This window comes from Heterocephalus glaber, unplaced genomic scaffold, assembly GCF_053883595.1.
Source record: "Heterocephalus glaber isolate CG9 unplaced genomic scaffold, H.glaber_assembly_v1.0 deba00001781, whole genome shotgun sequence".
Classification (NCBI taxonomy): domain Eukaryota; kingdom Metazoa; phylum Chordata; class Mammalia; order Rodentia; family Bathyergidae; genus Heterocephalus; species Heterocephalus glaber.
In genome coordinates, this window is record NW_028258467.1 from 9,201,690 (window position 1) to 9,225,755 (window position 24,066).

At 41.8% G+C, this 24,066-nt stretch overlaps 1 protein-coding gene across 3 annotated transcripts in view; it reads right to left on the reverse strand.

Annotated features, from left to right (window-relative positions):
- Tmem114 (transmembrane protein 114) overlaps positions 1–24,066 on the reverse strand; it is a 72,464-nt gene extending 48,398 nt beyond the window's left edge. Inside the window, exon 1 of one of the 3 annotated variants that reach the window (XR_002389374.2) lies at positions 23,920–24,063. The gene's annotated coding sequence lies outside the window, so the exon portion shown is untranslated. Of the gene's footprint in view, positions 1–23,919 lie in introns of all 3 variants that reach the window. The other 2 variants (XM_087202925.1, XM_087202927.1) reach the window with 2 other exon arrangements.

The window sequence follows — 24,066 nt, forward strand, 5'->3', positions numbered from 1 at the left end:
TGTTCCTTGTGGGATCAACACAGCCTCATACAGTGCAAAGAGCAGGGGTAGAATAGCTAAAATGGAATCAGTCCAACATTTATCACATTTATTTTGAGTAAGTACATTGTGTTACATTCATTCCATAAAATACAGCATCATACTGCAATGAAAATGAATGAAACTCACTGGACACAGCATTGATTCATTTTTTTATAATATTGAGGAAAAAACTCCAAACACAAAAAGAAGACACGTAGTAGATGCTATTTAAAGTCTGAACCAGTCAAAACTTAAAACTATATTGTGTGGGTGCCTGTTTAGACAGTTATACTCTAAAGACAGGAAAATAACCAAGTATCATAGAAGGAAGGATGGTGGTTATATCTAAGGGAGAGAAGTAGGAATAAACAGGGGCCTCTTGAACTGGTTGGGAATTAATGAGCATTTGCTTTATAACTACCTGTTATTGGGTAAATACACATTTATCATGGGTGTTATATGAATGCTATATTTCAATGTTTAAAAATGTCTTTAGGAGATTGCAAATTAATACTTCAATAAAATACTACTAGACACTTGAAGAATGGCCAAAATTGAGAACATTGAAGATCCCCTTGTTTTCTGGTGGCATTGCAGAATGGCATGGCCATTCTGGAAGAGAGTCGGGCAGTTTCTTACAAACTAAACACACCCTTACCATACGGTCTAGCAATTGCGCTTCTTGGCATTTATTCAAGCAACTTGAAAATTTATGTCCACACCAAAGCCTACACACAGATGTTCATTACAACTTCATCAGCGATTGTGAAAACATGAAGGCAACCAAGATGTCCTTCAGGAGGTGAATGGATCAACTGTAGTACTTTCAGACAAAGGGACATTATTTGACCATAACAAGATATACAAGAGACATAAATACATATGACTAAGTCAAACAAGCCAACCTGAAAAGCTACATGCTCTATGACTCCGTTTATATGAATCCTGGAAAAGGAAAAGTGTAGAAACAATGAGATCAATTACTGCCAGAGGTTAGGGGAAAGGCAGTGCTGACTGGCAGAGCTCAAGGGATTTTCAGGGAAGTGACATTGTTCATATGATGACAAAATGGTGGATACATGTCACCACACATTGGTCCAAATCTTAGAGTATACAGCACCAAGAGTGAACCCGTGTGGAAACTACGGACTTCAAGTGGAAATGATGTGTCAGTGTAGGTTCATCAATTGTAACAAATGGGCCAGAATGGTGGGTATCATTAGGGGAGTTGGGTGGGGAGAAACCAGGGAGCATACGGGAAATCTCTGTATTTTCCACTAAAACTGCTCTAAATATAAAGTTCATTAATGTTTCTAAATGTGTTAAGAAGGAAAGAAAATGGAAGGGAAGAAAAGAATAGGATTTGGGGGCATATAACTTCACCTCTGTGTTCCTCATCTATAAATTAGGATCAATAGCATTTCACTTGCAGAGTTGTAGGAAGGACCACAGCAAGAAAGTAAATAGTACAACCAGGACATGAGTTCATATCCCAATGTCATTAGCCCTTTACTTGACTGGGGGAAAAAAATCTGTGCCCTAGCTTGAAGGGAATGGATTCAGTTTAATTAAAATGGAGGGCCAGGGATTTAGCTCAGTGGTTCCAGTGCCTGCCTTGCAAGCACAAGGTCCTGAGTTCAATCTCCGGTACCCCCCCCCCGAAAAAAAAGGTTAAAATGGAAATAGAAAGCAGATAGGAGACCCAAAGGGGCACAAGACACAGAAACAAACAAATAAAAAATTATGGCAAGGCATTCCAGAGAGTGAAAGGTTCATGAAGAAAATACCTCAAGGGAGATGTGCATTAGTCTCCTACCACCGATACCACCCACATCACATTCCCGCCAATCTCCATATTCACAGGTGATGCGCCCCTCTCCTGACTCCCAGCAGACTGAACAGGGATCCTATAAGAAGCACTAGGAGGCAGGAGGAGGGAGGGAGAAAGCTAAAAAGGGACACAGCTACTCAAAATCTCCCACCAGCATGAGTCCTCCCTAGGGCTCTCCCAGGGTGACATAGGGAGAAGGAAAACAGAGCTTGTGACAACTGGAAATATTTATTATTCTCCCAAAGCCAGGTACAGGAAAAGAACAGGGTGAATTCTCCGGCTCATCTCAAAAGAGAACACTTTGATCTTGGTCTCAGCAGATAGCTAAAATCACCTTCTCCCTGCTAAGAAGGTGGGCCTCAGTGGCGGTGTCTCTGATATTGCCTTTCCCCGACAGCAACCAGCTCAGCAGTGCCTCCAGCGGTGTCCAACTGCATCTCCAGGCTCTGCTGCATTCTGCAGAGTCACTCAGCCCTTCCTGTGTGGCAGCGGGAACAACTGTAACAGCCAGGAAAGGCCCTTCTCTCGGGGAGCTTATAGTCTAGCACAAGACACAGACAACGAACAAACACAAACTAATGCACATGCATTCGAGAGAGGGAAATGTTCATGAAGAAAATATAGCAGAGTGTATGACTGAGAGCTGCAGGCAGCTGATAGTTTGGGCAGGGAAGGGCTGGCCAAGCAGGTAGTGTTGAAGTTATGAACTGTAAGATGAGAAAGAGCCAGTTGTGAATTTGGAAGCTGAGCTGGGAACAGGCATTTTGGCCCGAGGAACAGCAAATAAAGAGGACTTGAGGCATGCATAAGCTTATACCACACATTACTCTCCTAAGTTTCACAAACTGGGTGGCTTAAACAATAGACATGTTTTCTCTCATGGTTCTGGAGACAGGAAATGCAAAATCAAGACATCAGTACCACTGATACCTCTGCAGGAGAATCTTCCATGGCTCTGTCCTAGCTCCTGGTGGTAGCAAGCAATCCTGGGTATTCCCTGGCCTGTAGTCACATCAGTCTGCTCTCTGTCTCTGTTATCACACTGCCTTCTTCTCTCTGAGCCTTCTCCTTTTTCGATAAGGACAACAGTTAATGGACTTAGAGCCCATCCTAAATCCAGTATGGTTCCTTCTCAAGATCCACAACTAATTGCGCCTACAAAAACCCCATTTCCAGCTAAGGCCACACTCAGAGGTTCCAGGTAGACGTGAATTTTTAGAAGCTAGCGTTCATTCCACTACATACCCTACGCTGTACAACTGACACACCACAGCACGTCACCTGCAAGTCCTACGAGGGCCACAGCAGGCCATGGAGGACACAAGGGAGGGCCTGGGTTTCCCCAAAACCCTTCCCAAGAATGGCAGCAACAGGTGCTCCCCACATCCCCTCAGCCTTATCATTTCTGTGCTCACCGGCTTAACTTCTGGCTGATGGTACCTGCCTTTCTTGGCTTGAAAGAGCCACTCTGTTCATATATGCCAGACCAAAGACTGAAGCCCTGAAATAATCACTGTGGAGAGTCTGTGTATGGATATTCCAGCACCCTCGCCCCTCCAGAGGGCTATCTCAGAGACACACGTTTTATACTGCAATCAAGAGTTATCCAATAAATTTAAGCTCTAAAACCAAAAACTTTCATGCACTACTGCTGATGGGAATGCAAAATGGAATTAATAAAGGGAAACTAGTTTGACAGTTCCTCAAAAAGTTAAGCACATTCAGGCTGGGAATTTAGCTCAGTGGTTCCGGCACCTGCCTTGCAAGTGCAAGGTCTCAAGTTCAATCCTGAGTTTGATCCCCAGTACCAAAAAAAAAAAAAAAGTTAAACAGATTTACCACAGGACCTAATTATTCCATGTCACAAAAAATTTAAAAAGAAAGAAAATAAGTACTCAAACAAAATATGCATGAGTGTTCATAGCAGCATTGTTCATACTAACTAAAAAGTGGAAACACTCCATGTGTTCATGAGCAGATGAATTGATAAACAGAATGTGTCAGTCCATGCAATGGAATAATATTCAGCCCTAAAAAGGAATCAAGCACAACATGAATGAACCCTGGAGGCAGGATGCTCATTGAAGTAAGCCAGGTACATGGACCAGGGATTTAGCTCAGTGGCACGACCCCTGCCTCGCAAGGGCAAGGTCTTGAGTTCGATCCCCGGTACCCCCCCCAAAATAAATGTGCACATTGAGGTGATACTCTTAAGTGACATAAACAGGACACACATGTGTAAATATCAAATAGTTTCTCTAGTGTGAGAAACCGAAAGTATAAATAAGGACTAAAAGCTATAATAGATAATGTGAAATAGGAAGAAAAGGGGCAAAGGGGAACGGGAAGTGGGAGGGGTAGGGGAAAGGAAAGAAGGGAATGGAATGTGAGAAAATGAAAAAATGGAAACAAAGTCTTTGTTAATAGGGAGGGGTGGAGGGGTTGAAGGGAGGGCAAGGGAAATGAGGAAAAAAATAAGAACCAAAAGAGATTATGTAAAGGTGCAAATTTCCACTGATTAATGTCATTATATTGTATACCTAAAATGTACCAATAAAATTAATTATAAAACAAAAGAAGCCAGGTACAAAAGGGATAGGCATGGTGCCTGTGGTCATTTCATTATTCATACTGTCCCACATTTGACCAATGACAGCTCCTTTGTGTCTTTACTTTTAAATAAATGTTTCACTGCATAGTCCTCTAACTTGGTTTTTATTGTCTAATAATACAACTTGGGGAAGTGAGTGAAGACTCTTAGAGATTTCCAGAAGCAGAGGGGGACAGCTGCTGCCTGAATTTCCCCATGCTCTATGCTCTATGTCATTCCTTCTCACCGCCATACTGCAACCTTGGCATTGTATCAGTATCTAAAAAATTAGAAAATTAAGTTTCAAAAAAAGTAATGGCCCAGGCACCTAGCATGTGTAAGCTCTTTGGAATTAGGTACAGAAAAAAATATATGATTAATCACCACCGAGCTGGGGATCTGAACCAGCTCTGAGCATCTGAACACAGATATCAGGCCTTTCCCCATAGAACCTGGAATCATAGAGGCAGCCACTGTGCATGTAAAGCTGCTCCTAGAAGCCAAAGGGAGACAGGGGACAGAATTACAATCACCTGCTTTCAGCTGTCCAGAGGGACAAGCTCTGTGTTCAGGAGGACAGTCTCCCAGGGCTGACAGAAAGCACATCAAGCATTTGGTAAATGCACAACCTTTGCAGAAAAGGCCATTGTGAATAACTAAGCTAATAATAATCATCTGATAGCAATTTCCTACAAGCTGCTTTCCTACCTCACATCTGGCAGTTTGTCAGCCTTCCCTCTACTGCACACATGATTTGTCATTAGTCTAGGCAGTGGGAGTAAGGGACAGTCCAATGTCCTAAGCCTGCACCTTAACTCTTACCTCACCAGCCCAGGGGAGGTTCTCAAAAGGAAAAACCTGTGAGAGGAGTCAGAAAGGACCTCTCACTCTGAGGCTCCACACAGCATCACCGGGGACATGTCAGGGTCCCAAGTTTGCATTCCAACTGAGCAAGGGACATCACCTTTCTGAGTGCTTCTCACATCAACCACCCTTCATGGCCCTGCAAAATAACATCAGCTTTCTTCCTCCTGATTCCACTCACATTTGAATGTGTTGCAAACCACACCAAAATCAGTGTCAGCAACCACAGCCCTTCTCTTGTGCTCAGAGATTCTGTGAGCCAGGGTCTTGGTCCACTCAGGCTGCTATAAAAGAATGCCATCAACTGGGTGGCTTATAAACAACAGAAATTTATTCCTGTTAGTTCTAGAAGCTGAGAAGTCCAAGATCAAGGATCGGACAGATTCTGTGGCTGGTGAAGGCCCGCTTGCTGGTTTTCCCTTTGTTCCCACGTGGCAGAAGGATGAGGGAGCTCTCTGGGGCTTCTTTCACAAGGGCACTGACCCCATTCATAAGGGGTCCACATCCAAAAACCTTTTCTCCAAACACCCTCATGCGGGGAATTAGGCTTCCACATAGGAATTTGAGGGCTGCACAAGCATCCTGACCATGTAGCCAGGATTTGGCCAAAGCACAGCAGGGCTAGTTCCTTTCTGCTGCACATGTCTAGAAGCCTCAGCTGGGAAGAATCCAGCAGTTGGGGTAATCACAGCTGGGGGCTGAAGAGGTGTGTCCCGATCACACATTCCAAGCAGGTGTCTAATATGGGTCAAATTGGGTGAAGATGTGTTCAGTCCTAGTCCTGCAGCTGGGAATGTGATCCTACTTAGAAATAGGGTCCTTAATGCCATTTGTAAGTTAAAACAGGCTCATTGAGTTTGGATGGGTCCTGCCAGGGACTTAGCTCAGTGGTTCTGCTGTCTGCCTCACAAGTGCAAGGTCCCGAGTTCAATCTCTGGTACAAAAAAAAGAAAGAGAGAGATTGGATGGGTCCCAATCTAATGCCTGCTGTCCTTAGAAGAGGGAAATCTGGACACAGATACAGAAGACACAGGAAAGATGGTCATGTGCAAGAGGCAGAGATAGGAGTGCTATGTCTATAATCCAAGTGTTGCCGGAAGCTACAAAAAGCCAGGAGAGAAGCAGAGAAGTCATTGGGAGCAGAATGTTCATGTCTCCCTTACCCTCAAATTCCACTATTCTAAACCAGTGTGGCTGTATTTGGAGATGGGACCCTATGGAAGTAATTAAGATCAAATGAGGTCATAAGGATGGGACCCTAACCCAACAGGATTAGTGTCCTTATAAGAAACACCAAAGACCTCACTTCGTCTCGCTTTCTGCAAGTGCACAAAGAGGTCACATTAGCACACAGCAAGATGGCCACCTGCAACCCAAGGGGAGAGCCCTCACCAGACCCGAACCCTGATTGATCTTGGACTGCCAGCCTCCAGAACAGTGAGAAATTTTGTTGTTCAAGCACTCAGTCTATGGTACTTGTAACGGCAGCCCAAGGAGATCAAGACAGAGGCCATTCTTCTCTAATGTTTTCAGGTGGCACATGTTCCCTGCCAACACCCTGACTTTGGACTTTGGGCCTCCAGACCTTGAAAGAATAAATTCCTGTTGTTTTAAGCCACCTAGTCTATGGTATTTTGTGGCAGCAGTTCTAGTACTTTAATAATTCCATCATGCACTTTTCTCACACCTTGGAGTATGACTGCAGAATTGACTCTACCTGCCCTGCTCACCAGCGGGTCTGCATGGGTCTCTCCAGCATGCTGGTCTTGGATTGACAGGCTTGTTATGTAAATACTGGTCTCCCCCAGAGTGAGCATCCTAAGAGAACAAGAAGAAGCTGCACAACTTTTATGACCTAACCTGGGAGGCAACACAGTCACAGCCACCATTCTTTGAGGTTCACAGCTATCCTAGGTCCTCACAGATTCAAGGAGAGGATGGGAGGAGAGTGAAAGAATTGGTGGCCATTTTCAACTGCCATACTTCATATAGTGGATGGAAAAATGTACATCCAAAGAACCTCAGAATGTGACCTCACCTGGAAATAAGGGTCTTTGTAAGAAGACAAGGAGATGCACAGAGAAAGACACAGAGAAGGAAGCCACCTGAAGATGGAGGCAGATGGAGCCATGCTTCCCCAAGCCAAGGAGTGCCTGGGACCACCAGAAGCTGAAAGTTCTAAGAAAAGATTCTCCTCTAGAGTCTTCAGAGAAAGTGCAGCCTTCCCACACATGGGTTTGGAATTTCTAGTCTCCAGAGCTGCGAAATATTACATTTCTCTTGTTTGTTTTGTTTGTAGTGATGGATATTTAATAATCTCACACATACTAGATATGGGTTCTCACACATACTAGATATTAGCCCTAATTTGTCTGGTTTTAAGCCACCAAATTTATGGCACTCTGCTGTAGGAAACTACTATACCTCCCAGTGCACCCACCCATGAAAGGGAGTGGGCATTTGGTAGATATGTGAGGGAGAACACAATATACAGATGGGCAGACCTTGTGAGCTTCTTGGACCCACAGTTTAAGTGCTGTGGACTGAGGATAATTTGTCTATCTTTGATAGAGGGGCAACTATAAGTGACTTTTCAGTAAAAGCCCCCAACAAACATAGTACAATGGGTGATCAACATACAGGATCCATGTTTAAAATTTTTTTAATGTATTACAGTAAAAGACATTTGCCATTAATCCCCCTTAAAATACTCCCACTCACTTCCAACAACACACTGATCTCATCTTTCTGACCACTTTCTGAAGCATTTCTGGAAGTCTTCTTTTGTGAGTGTCTTTGTGTCATCCAACAGAGAAGCAGGCTTATAAAAACATTAGAGTGTGTCCGCTACCCTATTCACCATATTTAGCACTGTGTAGCTTCTGGCTTTTCCCCAAAGTCAAAATGACCAAAAAAGGTAAACATTTTGAATCAATGCTGGACATAGTGACAGCCATGACAGCACCACTAAAGACGCTCAAGAAAAAAGACTTCTAGAACTGCTTCATAAAGTGCAAGAATGATAAGATATCTTGAGGGAGACTGATAGAAATGTGTCTTTTACTGTAAGAAATTTTAAGTATTTGTCATATTTTTTATCACACTACATATGTATAAAACAGGACTGCCCCATAGACCTTTCTGTGATGATGGTGACTATCATCCTATATCTGCACTGTTCCATACAGTGGCCACCAGCCACATGTGGCTACTACTCCCTGGAAATGAGGCTGGTTGAGTGAAAGAAAAACTGAATTTTTATTTAATCATTTAATTATTTAATTAACTTTTATTTATTTTAATTCATTTACATTTAAATTCAAAGATCACCTGCAGTTAGAGGCTATCTTATTGGACAGCATGGCTCTCAAGAGCTGAACTACCTCCTCTTCCTCATAAAAGCCTCCTGTAAGACGAAGAAAATGGATGCCTACCAAAGCGACAGGGGAGATGCCCTGCAGTGAGACCAGCACTCAGGAGCTATGGACCATGGGGAAGTTACTTAACCTCCACGCTGAGTTCCTCAATACATTTGGGCAGACCAAGCATGACCTGTGATGCTGAGTCTGCTTTCCTCCACCCTCTCTGCATATCCTGAACATACCTCCTTGCTCCCTTCATTCATTCAACAAATCTTTGCTGAGCTGCTGCCAAGGCCACATCATCAATCTAGCATCCTATGCTAAGCAAATGGGCAAGACTCTCTGCCCTGCTGAATCTTACATTCTGATGGGGCAGATAGACAATAAGCACATACATAGGTAAAATATCTAGCTAGGCGTGGTGGCACAGGCCTACATTCCCAGCACTCTGAGTGGCTGAGTTAGGAGGATCACAAGTTCAAGCCTAATCTGGGCAATTTAGGGCCTTAGCAAGAAATTGTATCAAAAATAAAAAAGGACTGGGTTCAATCTCCAGTATTAAAAAAAAAAAAATTGCTGGGTATGGTAGCGTGCGCCTGTAATCCTAATACTTGAGACGTTGAGGCAGGAGGGTTGCTGAAAGCTGGAGGCCAGCCTGGGCTACGTAGTGAGTTCAAGGCCAGCCTGAACTACATACCAAGACCCTGTCTCAAAAAATAAAAATAAAAATAAGTACATGAACAAAAACAAGCAACAACAAAAATGGGTAAAACATCAAGTCTGACAAAAGGTGAGAAATGTTATAGAGCAAAATAAATTAAAAGGGACAGGGAGTGCCTGGGTAGGGAAAGACTGTTGTTTCAAATAGACACAGTGGTAGTGGCATAAAAATAGACCTATAATGGCCTGGAGATTTAGCTCAGTGGTTTCGCCACCTGCTGCACAAGCACAAGGACCAGAGTTCAATCCCCGGTACAAAAAAAAAAAATAGACCTATAACCAATGGAATAAAATAAAGGATAAGGAAATAAATCCACACAACTACAGCCACCAGATTCTTGAAAAGGGCCTAAAAATATACAGTAACAAACAATGCTGGGGAAACTAGATATCCACGTATAGAAGACTGAAGCTACAGGTTTAACTCTGTACAAATATCAATTCAAAGTGGATCAAAGATCTAGGTACAAGACCTGAAACTTTGAAGAAAACACAGGGAAAACACTTCAAGTCATAGGCACAGGACTCCAATGATAGAGAAAATAAGAAGGAGAATCAACAAATGGAACTGTATCAATTTAAAAGCTTCTGGGCAGCAAAGAAAACAATGGGGCAAAGAGACAATCTACAAACCGGGAGAAAATCTTTGCCAGCTACTCTGCCAACAAAGGATTAATATCCAAAAAGTTCAATACCTAAAAGACAAATAACACAATCAATAAATGGGTAAAGGAATTAAATAGTTTTCAAAAGTAATACAAATGGCCAATGAGTATATTTTTTTTAAATGTTCAACATCTTTAGCCATTAGAAAAATGGAAATCAAAACTACAGAGAGATTCCAGCTCACCCCAGTCAGAACAGCTGTCGTCAAGAATGCAAAAAACAATAAATGCTGGTGAGGATGCAGGGTAAAAGGAACTCTGGGTAAAAGGAACTCTTATACATTGTTAAAGAGATGTAAATTAGCATAGACATTATGGAAATCAAAATACTAAAAGCGGAGCTATCATTTGATCCAGCTATTTCACTTTTAGGTACATCCTGAAAAAATTAAAGTCATTGTATTATAAAGATGCCAGTATTAAAAATCCATGTTTATCATGGCACAATTGGCAATAACCAAGACACAGAACTAGCCTAGGTGCCAGTCGGTGAATTAATGAATAAAGCAAATGTGGTATATATACACAGTGGACTATTACTCACCCAGCAAGAACAAAATCATGTCACTTGCAGGAACTTAAGATCATCATGTCAAACAAAATAAGCCAGACTCAGGAAAACAACTACCTATCACATTTCCTTCAAATGTGGAATCTTGAGAAAAGAAAAAGAGAGAGATGACACAAAAGTAGAAGGGAAACTATTAGAGAAGAGGAAGAGAATAGGGAGAGGGAACGGCTTGCAAGTTGAAAATGTAACAAGAGGGATAATGGAGGTAGAAATGATCAAAGTATGTTATATGTATGTAGGAATCTTCCAAAACAAAACCCACTATTCTGTATAATAATATGCACTGATTATGAACGAATGAATAGGATGGTCTGGGAAGGTATCACTGTAAAGGCTGAGCAAAGATCTGGAGAACATGAGAGAACAGAGCAAGGCAGCTGGTCATCTAGGGTTGAAGCATCTCACACCGATGGAACAGCTGGTGCAAAGGACTCGGAGGGGACCAGGGCTGGGGTGGGAGAGGCAGCAACGTCAAGGAGGCTGCCAGAGGAGGGCAGGAGATGAGAGGAGGAGTGGGTGGTTGGGCAAAGGGTTGAATCAGGAGGGAAGTGATCTAATTTTTGTTTTTACAAGGTCATTCTACCTACTTTATTCTCACAAGTCTGAAGATAGAAATTCCCAGAAGTGGGAATGCCATCTTCCTCAGACCCTCCCCACCAGGGCAACGGCCCCTGGGGTTAATTCAGAGAGCCCTCGGTGAACTAGAGAGAGAACAAGACTAGACCTGGATCCCCAGATGCCCAGCTGGCTCTGTGTGTACTCTCCTGGGAGATTTCAGGAAATACAATCTGTTTCCTTAAAGATGCTTTTTTTTCTTATTTGTGTTGCTTGGTCACCCTATCAACTCCTGTATTTTATCAACAGTAACCGTGAAATTGAGGTTGACTCACTTCTGTTTTGAAAAGAGAAATCTGTTTAAAAGTAATTCGGGGGGGAAATTTAAATCCCCCTTCCACAGCTAAAGACTACAAGGAACTGAGCAAAAGAGAAAAAAGAAAATGCTGTGAGACAGTGGGAGACAGGGAAGAGAACCGGTGGGGAGAGCAAGCTAAGCAACAGAGAGACCTGGAAGACTCAGAACGTAGTTGCTCCCACAATGACTGCACCAGAAATAAAAAAGAGCCAACCTAATAGTCCAAGAAATTAATTTTGGTGGCTGCTTGAATACATATTAAATTTTGCAAAGCCATCTTTGCCTCTGTAAATGAAGAGGATTTGAACTAAGTACAAAACCAAGTTGTTCTGCTCTGGATAAAAAGCGAGTGATGCCAGAAACTGCATTATCAGTTTAATTTGATGTACATCTGGTGAACATTAACACACCTAAAGCAAATCAAAAGTCATGAGAAAATCACTAGGATAATCCAACACCTCAAGATCAGAAGTCCTGATCACACCATGTCAACAATAAGCTATGCTAATTTTAATTTAGAATATTATACTTTTTGGAAAATTCTTCTAAAAAAAAAAAGTAATTCGGGGGCACCAGCTGAGCCTATGAGTGTGCACACCCCTGCTCAGACAAGCATAGGCCTTGTACATGTGACCCCATCTCCTATGTGTTTGTATTTGTGTGTCCTTTGTACTGTGGCCTGTCGGTGGCCACAGCTGTGTTCTGCATGTGTCTGTGTGTGCACCAGTGTGAAGCCCGTGCCCAAAGGCTCCCTGTCCCAGGCACAGTAAAATCTGGGATTCACACACTGAATCAAAAGCACATACCCTGGCTACCTTCACACAGGTGTTTCCCACCGCCCCTCCCCAGGTTCACTCCCCTCCTGCCAGGCTGACTTCCACCCTGTCCACTCAGCACAGTGCTGCCCCAGAGGCTTTCCCTGGGTTTTTCCTTCTACATGGACTGGTCCCCGCCCTCAAACACCTGCACAGCCCACTCCTCCCTTCATGCAGCCTCTGCTCACCTTTTGTCATATCAGCCTAGCACTCCCAGGCCCTGCTATCACTCTCCATTCCCAAACCCCGTTCTCTACACACCCATCACAATCTGACACACCATTCCAGTATCATACATTTATTATCTGCCCTCTGTCCAACAGAACATAGGCTCCATGAAGGCAGGAAATTTGTCACTTTTCTTGTTTTACCCACACACACTTACAGTACAGTCTGATACACAGCAAGTACTTGAAAAATACATGTTAAGAACAAATGTGTCCCAGTGAAGCTTGGGGAATCTGCAGGTGCACTTTTGTGCACATCTGTCCTGGAACCTGCATGGACACATCTGGGACCTGTCTGCACATATCTGTCTGTCTGCCTGAATCTCTGTGTACAGCACATTAACATTCCTGGGGCGAGAAGGGGGAACCTGGGGTGAGTACAATACAGACGGCAGGAAAATCAGCCAACACAGGCAGCAGCTTTTGTAAAGGTGCACGAGGTAGCTTTGAGCACTTCAGAAACCTGCTTTCCTGGGTGTTGGAAAGATGCAACAGTGGTGACCACTCAGTGCTGTGCAAATGCCATTCAACTCTCTGGGACAAGGATAAAAGTTAACCCAGGCCTGAGGCCTCCTGTGGGCTCCCCTTCAGCCTGAGCTGTCTGCACCTCTGCACCAAAAGCCCCAGCACCCACAGACAAAACTCTTGGCAAAGGCCTAGTGGACATGAATGGGAGCTTTGAGATTCATGCTAAGGCCTCCAAAGACCTTTAGGTGCCTGCCACTTCCAGGCTTCGAGACACTCACAAATTTACAGTGTGACATTTGCATTGGATTTCATTTCCTGTTTAAGACTCCAGCTAAGACCAAGATTCTGGATTTGCCCTTACTGAATAAATGAATGAATAACTGCTAACTATTATACCAACAATAGCGAGTATTAGGAGTAGGGATAACAGCAGCAACAGTAATCATAAATGGCCAGCACAAATTCTACAAGACATTTAAAGAAGAATTATCACCATTACTCTCTAAACTCATCAAGGAAATTGAAAGGGAAGCAATACTTCCAAATTCATTCCTGGAAGCAAGTGTTACTTTGATTCCAAAACCAGGGAAAGACCCAACCCAGAAAGAGAACTAGAGGCCAATCTCCCTAATGAAAATTGATGCAAAAATCCCCAACAAGATACTGGCAAACAGAATACAGAGGGTCATAAAGAAGATCATACACCCTGACCAAGTCAGATTTATAACAGGGATTCAAGGATGGTTCAACATTCATAAATCAATAAATGTAATACACTATATTAACAGAGTCAAGGACAAAAACCATATGATCATCTCAATAGATGCAGAAAAAGCATTTGACAAAATTCAACATCCATTCATGATAAAAACCCTACAGAAATTTGGAATAGAAGGTTTTTATCTCAACCTGAATAAGGCTACCTATGAAAAACCAACAGCCAGCATCATACTAAATGGTCAATAACTGAAAACTTTCACACTAAAATCAGGAACAAGACAAGGGTGCCCACTATCACCACTCCCGTTCAATATACTTCTGGAAACATTAGCCACAGCAATTAGAAAAGAGAAAGAAATAAAAGGAATAAAGATAGGAAAGGAAGAAGTAAAACTGTCATTATTTGCTGACAATATGATACTTTACATAGAAGACCCAAAAAACTCTGCCAAAAGACTTCTACACATAATTGACAGATTCAGTAGAGTAGCTGGACACAAGGTCAACACTCAAAAAACAATAGCCTTCTTGTACACAAATAGCAGACTCACTGAGAGAGAAATTCGGGAAATAATCTCTTTTACAATAGTATCCAAAAAAATGAAATATCTAGGAATCAATCTAACAAAGGAAGCAAAAGACCTCTACATTGAAAACTACAGCACTCTGAAAAAAGAGATCGAAGAGGATATAAGAAAATGGAAAGACATCCCTTGTTCCTGGGTAGGAAGAACCAATATAGTGAAAATGGCCATACTTCCAAAACTACTACATAGATTTAATGCAATGCTGATTGAAATATCAACAATATACTTCACAGAACTAGAGAAAACAATCCAAAAATTCATTTGGAAGCAGAAGAGATAGGAAAATCAATTCTAGGCAACAGAGACATGGCTGGGGGTATCACAATCCCCAATTTGAAATTATACTACAAAGCTACTGTGATAAAAACAGCATGTTACTGGCAAAGAAATGGACCCGAGGATCAGTGGAATAGATTAGAAGATGTAGAAACAACTCTAGACATACTCAGTCACCTCATCTTTCACAAAGGAGCCAACCACCCTCATTGGAGGAAAGATAGCCTATTTCATAAATGGTGTCAGAAAAACTGGATTTCAACCTACCAAAGACTAAAAGTAGACCCATATCTATCACCATGCACTAAACTAAGATCGAAGTGGATTAAAGATCTAAATATTAAGACAGAAACACTAAACTTGCTGGAAGATATGTTAGGTAGAACTCTTGAAGACATTGGCATAGGAAAAGACTTTATGAACAAAACCTCAGTAGCATGGGAACTAACACAAAGAATCAACAACTGGAATCTCATATTAAAAAGCTTCTGCACTGCAAGAGAAACCACCAACAGAGCTAAGAGACAACCTACAATGTGGGAAAAAAATTTTAGCAGCTGTACCTCAGACAAAGGTCTAATATGTAGAATATATAAAGAACTGAAAAAAATCATGCCCCCCCAAATTTAAAGACCCAATTCAAAAATGGGCATCTGAAATGAACAGACATTTCTCAAAGAAGTAAAAGCAGCAAATACGCATATGAAAAAATATTCAATATCATTGGTCATTCGAGAGATGCAGATGAAAACAACACTGAGATTCTACCTCACCCCAGAAAGAATGACTGCTATCAAGAAATCAACCAATAGAGCCCAATGCAGACAGGCAGGTCTGTGCATGCCCTGCCGAGGTCCCTAGTCGCGCAGAAGATGCCGAATCAGCCTGCCACGGACAGGCAGGTCTGCGCACGCCCTACCGAGGTCCCGAGTCACACAGAAGATGCGGAATCAGCTCGCACCCCGGCAACAATCCACTGGACCCCCCCACCCCCCTGCTCCTCTGTACAGCCACCTGGTTCCACACTACAAAGATGCAGAGGACACCGGACCACAAGACCACGGTACTGAGTCCCACTGCTCCCAGCCCAGACGTAGGGGCTTCTGAGCCGCTGTCCCACTGCTCCTGGGCCAGAGGAAGGGGTTTCCCGGCCACCATCCCTCCCGCTGCTCCCAGCCCACAGGAAAGGGTTTTTAGGCCACCATCATTACCACTGCTCCCGGCCCCTGTCCCACCTCTCCCAGCTCAGAGGAGGTAATCCGTGCAGGTGCCAACAGCACCCCGCCCCCCGCAGTCGAAATGAGAAAACACGTAAATAAGTCTCAAAACCAGACTCCCAGATCACCTACAGCAACCCCAAAGGGAAATGAGATGGAACACTCTGATACTCAACCACCCACTGAACTGGCAACAAAAGGGGATCTGGAAAACATGAAATCAGAAATAATTTCTCAGATAACAGGAGAAATTGTACCCCTAGTGCAAGATACGATTAATAAATCTAGAGAGGAGCTGAGGAACGTGATGGAATCCCAACATAGGAAACAAATGGAATCCATAAAACAGATGCAAATAGATTTCCAGGACATGAAAAACTCCATTGAAAGTCTACACAGCAGAATGAGCCAATGTGAGGACAGAATTTCAGATATAGAAGATAAGATTGCAATTAGTGATCAGGAAAAGAAAAATTCCTTCAAAATTATAAAGGAACATGAGAAATCAATCCAGCAGCTGCTAGATGATGAAAAGAAGAATAACATAAGACTGACTGGAGTCAATGAAGAAACAGGACAGAGTACAGATGACATAAAAGATCTCTTCACAGAAATAATGGCAGAAAACTTCCTAAGCAGGGGGGAAAAGCTTGACATACAGATAAGTGAGGCATATAGGACTCCAAATAGCCTTGATCAAAAGAAATCTACACATAGGCATATAATTGTTAAGATTGCAGAAACACAACAGAAGAACAAAGTTCTACAAGCAGTTAGAGAAAAGAAACAAATCACATACAAAGGAAAGCCCATCAGAATCACAGCAGACTTCTCAACACAAACCATCAAGGCAAGAAGAGCTTGGAGTGACATATTCCAAGCCCTAAAAGAAAACAGCCTCCAACCCAGATTGATGTACCCTGCAAAACTATCTTTCAAAATTGATGGAGAAATAAGATACTTTCATGACAAAGAGCACCTTAGGAACTTCATGAATACCCAACCAGCACTCCAAAGAATTTTACACAATATCCTAGGAACAGACATTGAGGCTCACAACCCTAGGAAGCAAAGCAGAATGAACCCATCTGGCATGACAAGAAATTAAATGTAAAGGGCAAGAACCCAACAAAAAGAAAAAGTCATGGCAATGACAAGTCAATACGTTTCAGTTATAACCATCAACGTTAATGGTCTCAATTCACCAATCAAAAGAAATAGACTGGCAGAATGGGTCAAGAAGCAAAATCCAACAATATGCTGCATACAAGAAACACACTTAATTCAAAAGGAAACTCGTAGACTGAAAGTTAAAGGGAGGAAAACAATACTCCATGCGACAGGAACCCAAAAAAAAGCAGGAGTAGCTATCCTCTTGGCAGATCAAGTAGACTTCAAACCAACACTGATTAAGAGAGACAAAGAAGGACACTACATCCTTGTAAAGGGAACAATCCAAGAGGAAGAGATGACAATCATAAATATCTATGCACCAAACACTAGTGTGCCCAACTATATAAAACAAATACTAACGGACATGAAAAGTCATATATGCACTAATACAATTGTAGTGGGGGACCTCAACACCCCACTGCCACAAATAGATAGATCAACTAGACTAAAAATAAGTAATGAAATACTAGAACTCAATCGAACTCTTGAACAAATGAACTTAACAGATGTTTACAGAGGCTTCCACCCCACAAAATCAGAATACACATTCTTCTCAGCTGCACATGGGTCATTCTACAAAATAGTCCACATACTCACACATAGAACATGTTTAAGTAAGTGCAAAGGAACTGAAGTTATCCCCTGTATATTATCAGATCATAGTGCAATGAAATTGGAGATCCATAGCAAAAGAAACTCAAAAAATTTCATAAACACGTGGAAATCGAACAACACACTTCTGAATAAACAATGGGTCACAGAGGAAATTAAAGAAGAAATCAGACAGTTCCTTCAATTAAATGACAATGACAATACAACATATCATAATCTATGGGACACAATGAAAGCAGTCTTATGAGGGAAATTCATAGCAGTGAATATGCATATTAGGAAAACAGAACGAGCCCAATAAAACAACCTGATGCTGAACTTCAAGCTCCTAGAAAAAGAAGAGCAGGACAACCCCAGAGCTCATACAAAGGAGGAAATTATAAAGATCAGAGGAGATATCAATGCAATGGAGACTAAGAGAATGATACAAAAAATCAAGGAAGCCAAGAGTTGGTTCTTCGAAAGAATCAACAAAATTGACAAACCCTTAGCCAACTTTGTCAGAAAAAGGAAAGGCCCAAATCCATGCAATTAGGAATGAAAAGGGTGAAACTACAACAGACCTAGCAGAGAATCATCAATACCTACTTCCAGGACCTATACGCCAATAAGATGGACAACACAGAAGAAATGGACAGATTCCTAGGTACATATGATTTACCAAAGTTGAACAAAGAAGACCTAAAAATTCTGAACAACTCAATATCAACCAATGAAATTGAAAATGTAATTAAAAACTTATCACCTAAGAAAATCCCGGGCCCTGATGGCTTCACTGCTGAATTCTACAAGACATTTAGAGAGGAACTGCTGCCACTACTGTTTAAACTCTTCAATGAAATTGAAAGGGAAGCAATACTCCCAAATTCATTCCTGGAAGCAAGCATCACCTTGATCCCCAAAGCAGAGAAAGACCCAACTGAAAAAGAAAACTACAGGCCAATCTCACTAATGAACATAGATGCAAAAATCCTTAGTAAGATACTGGCAAACAGAATGCAGAAGATCATCAAGAAGATCATACACCCTGATCAAGTGGGATTCATCCCAGGGATGCAGGGATGGTTTAATATATGAAAATCAATTAATGTAATAGACTATATCAATAGAGCCAAGGACAAAAACCATATGGTTATCTCCATAGATGCAGAAAAAGCATTTGACAAAATCCAACATGCATTTATGATAAAAACCCTACAAAAACTTGGAATAGATGGTCTCTACCTCAAACTGATAGAAGCCATCTATGAAAAACCAACAGCCAATATCATACTAAATGGTCAAAAACTGAAATCCTTCACACTAAAATCAAGAACAAGACAAGGATGTCCACTATCACCACTCTTGTTCAATATAGTTTTGGAAACATTAGCCACGGCAATTAGACAAGAGAAAGAAATAAAAGGAATAAAGATAGGTAATGAAGAAGTCAAATTGTCATTATTTGCAGATGACATGATACTCTATATAGAAGACCCCAAGAACTCCACCAAAAGTCTTCTAGACTTAATAACCAAATTCAGTCAAGTAGCTGGTTACAAGGGCAACACACAAAAATCAATAGCTTTCCTCTACACGAATGACAGACTCACTGAGAGAGAAATAGGGCAAATAATTCCTTTCACAATAGCATCCAAAAAACTGAAATACCTAGGAATCATCCTAACGAAAGAAATCAAAGACCTCTTCTCTGAAAACTATGGCACTCTGAAAAGAGTGATTGAAGATGATAACAGAAAATGAACAGACATCCTCTGCTCCTGGGTAGGAAGGATTAATATAGTGAAAATGGCCATACTTCCAAAACTGCTATATAGATTTAATGCAATTCCAATTGAGATCCCAGCAGCATACTTCATAGACCTCGAGAAAACAATCCAAAAATTCATTTGGAGCAAGAAGAGACCCAGAATAGCAAAAGCAATTCTAGGTAACAGAGACATAGCAGGGGGTATCACAATCCACAACCTGCAACTATACCACAAAGCTACTGTGATAAAAACAGCATGGTACTGGCAAAGAAACAGACCTGAGGACCAGTGGAACAGATTAGAAGATGCAGAAACAAAGCCAGACACACTCAGCCATCTCATCTTTGATAAAGGAGCCAAACACCCTCACTGGAGGAAAGATAACCTCTTTAATAAATGGTGCTGGAAAAATTGGGCTTCAACTTGCCAAATATTAAAACTAGACCTATATCTCTCACCATGCACTAAACTAAAATCAAAATGGATTAAAGATCTAAATATTAAAATAGAAACTCTGAACCAGTTGGAACAGAGGTTAGGTAGAACCCTTGAAGACATCGGTGTAGGAAAAGATTTTATGAACAAAACCTCAGTTGCCCGTGAACTAGCACAAACAATCAACAAGTGGGATCTCTTCTCCTTAAAAGGCTTCTGCACAGCAAGAGAAACCACCAGCAGTGTGAAGAGACAACCCATAATGTGGGAAAAAATCTTCACCTGCTCTTCCTCAGACAAAGGTCTACTATCTCGAATCTATAAAGAACTTAAAAAGATCAGACCTCCCAAATTTAAAGACCCAATCCAAAAACGGGCATCATTTGAAATGAACAGACATTTCTCACACAAAGAAGTAGAAATAGCAAATAAATACATGAAAAATTGTTCAACATCACTGGTCATTCGAGAGATGCAAATGAAAACAATGCTGAGATTCTACTTCACTCCAGAAAGAATGGCTGGTATCATGAAATCAACCAATAAGAAATGCTGGCGGGGCTGTGGGGAAAGAGGAACCCTGCTCCACTGCTGGTGGGAGTGTAGACTGGTGCAAGCACTGTGGAAATCAGTATGGAGATACCTCAAAGAACTAGGACTGGAAGTTCCATTTGACCCCGCTATTCCACTGCTGGGGATCTTCCCTGAAGAGTTAAAAGAATCATACCACAGTGATATATGTGCGCCCATGTTCATAGCAGCACAGTTTGTAATAGCTAAAACTTGGAAACAGCCCAAATACCCATCAACTGGAGACTGGATAAAGAAAATGTGGGGTTTTTATAAAATGGAGTACTACTCAGCCATAAAAAATGAGAAATTAGAGACATTTATAGCTAAGTGGATGCACATTGAGGTGATACTCTTAAGTGAAATAAATAGGACACACATGAATAAATTCCGAATAGTTTCTCTGGTGTGAGAAACTGAAAGTGTAAATAAGGACTAAATGTATAATAGGTCATGTGAAATAGGAAGAAAAGGGGCAAAGGGGAAGGAAGTGGGAGGGCTAGGGGAAAGGATAGAAGGGAATGGGATTAATATGAGAAAATGGAAAAATAGGAACAAAATCTTTGTAAATAGGGAGGACTGGAGGGGTTGAAGGGAGGGCTTGGCAAGGGTCAAAAATAAGAACCAAGAGAGATTATGAAAAGGTGCAAATTTCCAATGATGAATGTCATTCTATTGTATACCTAAAATGTACCAATGATTAGAATGAATAATCGATAATGTAAAATAGGAATAAAAGGTCCAAAGGGGTAGGGGTAGTGGGAGGGGCAGGGGAAAGGAAAGAAGGGAAAGGAAAAATGATGAGAAATGGAAAAAATGGAAATAAAGTCTTTGTAAATAGGGAAGGGTGGAGGGCGTGAAGGGAGGGCTAGGAATGGGGAAAAAATAAGAACCAAGATGCATTATATAAAGGTACCATTCCCAATGAGAAATGCAATTGTGTTGTATACCTAAAAAGAAATAAAAATTTAAAAATTTAAATTTAAATTTAAAAAAATTTAAAAAAAAAGAAATCAACCAATAACAAATGTTGGTGGGGGTGTGGGGAGAAAGGAACCCTTCTCCACTGCTGGTGGGAGTGTAGACTGGTGCAACCACTGTGGAAATCAGTATGGAGATACCTCAGAGAATTAGGACTGGAAGTCCCGTTTGACCCAGCTATTCCCCTGCTGGGTACCCTCCCAAAAGAATTAAAAGAATCATACCTCAGCGATATATCTGCACCCATGTTTATAGCGGCACAGTTTGTAATAGTTAAAGCTTGGAAACCATCCAAGTGCCCATCAACTGGAAACTGGATAAAGATGTGGTTTTTTATATATATATATAAAATGGAGTAAAAAAAAATGGAGTACTACTCAGCCATAAAGAATGAGAAACTAGAGACATTTATAGCTAAACAGATGCATATTGAGGTGATACTCTTAAGTGAAATAAATAGGATACACATGTGTAAATACCAAATAGTTTCTCTAGTGTGAGAAACTGAAAGTGTAAATAAGGATTAAAATGAATAATTGATAATTTGAAATAGGAAGTAAAGGTCTCAAGGAGTAGGGAAAGTGGGAGGGGAAAGGAAAGAAGGGAAAGGAAAAATTATGAGAAAAGGAAAAAATGGAAACAAAGTATGTAAATAGGGAAGGGAGCACAGGTGAAGGGGAAAAAATAAGAACCAAGATACATCATGTAAAGGTACAAGTACCCAATGATAAATGTAAATGTACTGTATACCTAAAATGTACCAATAAAAGAATTTAAGAAAAATAAATAAATAAAAATAATAAATGGCCACCATAACAGTGGTTAACAGCACAGGCTCTGGAGCCCAACATTACAGGCTGGAATCCAGGCCTTACTGAGGTAGGATAGAAGAAAGAAGTAGCCAAAAAGGAGACAAGGAAATTGGGATTTGAAAATTGTACTTTGAAGAGAAACTGCAGCTTTGGGACACAAAAGTTACTCAAGCCCCTTTTCCTTCCAGAAAACTCATCGAAAAATAATTCCTAAAGGACTTAAAGACACAATATAGCTATAGATTGGGCTCTGGGCCTTTTTCACCTGTAAATTGTGCTTCCTTCATCCTCGGGGAAGCAGCAATATTAGCAGGCAGCATATCTCACTGCAAACACATGTGAATGGCTTGCACTCTGACACTGGCCACAGGGGCCAGTAGGAATACACATCCTAGATCACACATCTTGAAGACACGCCTAAGCTCTGGCTCACACCACACCTCTCTCTCTTGAGGGCCCACACCCTATTTCTTTGAGTGTGATTTCTGCCTGAGAAAACCTTTCCCATGCCTCTCACTGACTAGTCCTGAAAATTCAAGCTAAGAGTCTGTGAAACACCAGTCTATGTTTAGTGAGGGTTAAGTTCTTCATCTCAGCTTTGGGAATCTCTCAGCCCCAGTCCAATCAGAGAAAATAACTCCCAACCTGTTAGATTCCGATGTGCTAAATTCCTGGCCTCACAACATCGAGGATGAACCAAAGGAGGAAGTAGGAGAGTTTCATTGGAAATAAGAATAGCTCCTGGATTTTCAGGAGGGGTCCCAATGGATGGTCACTAAGACTCTTTGTTAAGAGTATTTTATACAGCAAAATCACATCGTGGGTACAACATGGGTCAAACTTCAATTAACTTATGGGATTATAAGTATAGTGGCTTAGCCAATATTAACAAGGGAACCAAGTCACGTAGCAAGGGTACATGGAAAGAACAAAGGCACTCCCAGAAATGGATTGGAGCATGAGTCCAGATGTGCTGGTCATCCACCTATGCATCTGATGCCTAGCTGGGCTCACTGGACCAGGCAGTGCTAATTACAGTATCATCTCCAGTTGCTGTTTATCTCTAGGGAGGCTTGCAGGCCTGGCTATTGCATCTCCATCTTGGGGCCTGGCTCTCTTCAGATTCGCCTCCAGCCACAATCTTGGTGACTTCTTCACAGAAATGATCTCTCTCTGGCAGCCTACTAATTTCTAACTTAACTGTCTATACTATGGTGACATTATCACTTACTAGCAGGAGCCTGGCCAGAGGCCTGAATTTGTCCCAGACTATCTAGATTCACTCACCATTTGCCATCAGGCATATGAGAAAACACCTGCATGTGCTGGTGCAGGCCTGTAATCCCAGCTATTTGCGAGGCTGAGACAAGGGCATCATGTGTTCCAGGACATCCTGGGCTACAGAGTGAGATCCTGTCTCAAAAGGGGGAGAGGGGGAGAAAGGGTACGAGAAACGCCTATAAAAACGGGGAAAAAATGAGTCTATAATTGGGCGGGCAGCCACTCTCCTCTATTGCACAGCAGCACTTTTAATTACAACAAGGAGAACAAAACCCTGTAAGTCTGGTTCTGTTCGAACTTCCCAGGCGCCAGGGCTGGGGGTGGAAGTTTCACTCTCAACACGAGGGAGCAAGAGAAATAGCTCTAAAAACCCTAATTTTCAAAGCTCTCTTTAAACTTCCAGCTTTCACCTGGGTGAGTTATTTAACTGCTGTAGATGATGAGTTCGGACACCCACCTGCAGAGGAGTCCTGGCCTAGGCTGGTCACCGCAGTAACCTGAGGCACGTCACAGCCGCCAAAACTTCGGCCCCAGCTGCCAGCCTTTCCGGCGCCTGGGAGGGCAACTAGGGCCCCACACGCAGGCGCAACCGAGACAAGTGGGC